The sequence below is a fragment of the Leucoraja erinacea genome, unplaced genomic scaffold (assembly GCF_028641065.1).
Source record: "Leucoraja erinacea ecotype New England unplaced genomic scaffold, Leri_hhj_1 Leri_927S, whole genome shotgun sequence".
In the NCBI taxonomy this organism is placed as follows: Eukaryota; Metazoa; Chordata; class Chondrichthyes; order Rajiformes; family Rajidae; genus Leucoraja; species Leucoraja erinaceus.
The window spans coordinates 37,501-40,000 of record NW_026576869.1 but is presented as its reverse complement, the minus strand read 5'-3'; the positions used below and the strand labels follow the sequence as shown (position 1 = coordinate 40,000).

The following is a 2,500-nucleotide window of genomic DNA, read 5'->3' as shown; positions in this document are numbered from 1 at the left end:
GTTGGGCCGAAGGGCCTGTGTTCGGTGCTGTGTGACTATCAGCGACAATATTGTACAATATTAAACTTGAAGATCCTCCTCCAACGAAGGAGATAGTTGTGGATTTCAGGAGGGGGAGGAGGAGGACTCAACCAACACCAATCACCATCAGGGGCACTGAGGTGGAGGTGGTCGCCAACCACAGGTACCTTGGTGTGCAGCTTGACAGTGAGCTGGACTGGAAGAGTCATATGGAGGCGGTGTACAGGAAGGGACAAAGTAGATTGTATTTTTTAAGGAGGCTAAAGTCATTTAATATCTGTCAACCCCTACTGTGCAGTGTCTACCATTCAGTGGTGGCCAGTGCTCTGTTTTTTGCTGTGGCCTGTTGGGGAGAAGGCGCCCGAATAGCGGACAAAAACAGACTGGACAAGCTGATCAGGAAGGCCGGCTCAGTGGTTGGGGCAGAGCAACTAACGGTGCAGCAGGTGGCAGAGGCCAGAACTCTGAAAAAACTAGGCTCAATAATGACCAACCCCACTCACCCACTCCACGCCCTGAAGGTGATCAAGTGCAGCATCTTCAGTCAGAGACTGATTGCACCAATGTGCAAAACGGAGAGACATAGGAAGTCTTGTATACCAGCTGCTATAAGGTTTTATAATGCACAAAAATTTTAACTTATTATGTATTGAAGATATCTGTTGAAATGTGTGGTGTTATGTCTGTCTTGAAGCTGTTGTGGCACTGTAATTTCCTGTAAAGGATTATTAAAGGTTATTCTATTCTATTCCATGTCTACAAAGCCCTCAATGGGCTTTGCCCCCACCTTCTCACCCACCACACCACCTCCAGGCCCCTCAGATCGGCCGACTTGGGGCTGCTGAATATCCCGCGGTCTAGGCATAAGCTCAGGGGCGACGGACCGCGCCTTTGCGGTTGCAGCCCCTAGACTGTGGAACAGCAGCATCCCCTTTCCCATCAGAACGAACAGCCCCCTCCATCGACTCTTTTAAGTCAAAACTAAAAACTTATCTATACTCCCAAGCCTTTCCTGGCGTCTACTGAGCGAGGGCTACATGTATAGGGTGATTTCACCAAAGGTCAAATGAGTGTAGATCCCCCCCTCACGTGACCGAAAATTTTAACTGGAGGACATCTCTCAGTTTGGTACATGTAAGTGAATGGGGAAACACGCACTTTCCCACCCGTTAAAAACATGGAAAACGGCCGATTTTTGAGCTGAAATTTTATGTGCTAGTCGGAGTGACCGTGAAGCACAGCGACCTAAATTTTCAGGCAAAAAAAAAAGATAGAAAGTGAGGTAATTACAAGAGGGAACTGAAGGTAGAAAGCGGCGGAAGTGAACAGCTGACATTTGCCGTGAAGATTTTAAGATCCAAAATATCGGGAATTATCGCGTTTGCTCGCTGAATTTCATCAAAAGTAAGTTAATAATGCCTTACTTTTGATGAAATTCAGCGAGCAAACGCGATAATTCCCGATATTTTGGATCTTAAAATCACCACGGCAAATGTCAGCTGTTCACTTCTGCTGTTCCGCAGTACTTTAGAAGCTATCATAAGACATCACATGTATAAATTCATTTGCTGGATAAATGTAATTATTGTGGCCTTGTCAAACGTAAGGGTTAGCACGACACGCTGCGAATCCCAGCTGGTATCGTTGTCTCGTTGTAGGACATTGATCATTCTTTTAATCTGGATTTTTAACTTATGTATTGTGGGGTTTTTTGATATATAAATTATGATGTTTTTATAAGTGATATACCAAGATTTTATATATATATTTTATGATATTTAATATGCAATGCATTTTTTAATGTAATGTTGGTACTTGTCTGGACTTTGAGCGTAATAAAATGTATTATTATTATTATTATTGTGCTATTCTTATAACAAATGTAAAGCACTTTAGCCAACGAGAGCTGTTTTTTAAATGTGCTATAGAAATAAATATGACTTGACAATATGTCTGGTGCTGTGTGACTCTCAGCTACAATACACCAGAGAGTGGTGAATCTCTGGAACTCTCTGCCACAGAGGGTAGTTGAGGCCAGTTCATTGGCTATATTTAAGAGGGAGTTAGATGTGGCCCTTGTGGCTAAGGGGATCAGGGGGTATGGAGAGAAGGCAGGTACGGGATACTGAGTTGGATGATCAGCCATGATCATATTGAATGGCGGTGCAGGCTCGAAGGGCCGAATGGCCTCCATTCCTGCACCTAATTTCTATGTTTCTATGTTTCTAATACTGTACACTATTGAACCACCTGTGTCGGTGCTGTGACTCTGTGACAATACTATACACTATTGAACCCCCTGTGTGACTCTCAGCTACACTACAGCACAATATTGAACCCCCTGTGTGACTCTCTGCTACAATACTGTACAGTGTATATATATATAGAACCCCCTGTGTCGGTGCTGTGTTACAATACAGTACACTATTGAACCCCCTGTGTGACTCTCTGCTACAATACTGTACACTATGTGTATATT

General features: G+C 43.7%; 1 protein-coding gene across 1 annotated transcript in view; it reads right to left on the bottom strand.

The window, feature by feature from the left end:
- The window catches only part of rbm8a (RNA binding motif protein 8A), a 10,314-nt gene that overhangs the window by 6,772 nt on the left and 1,042 nt on the right, over positions 1–2,500 (bottom strand). The gene's annotated exons all lie outside the window — the stretch shown is intronic.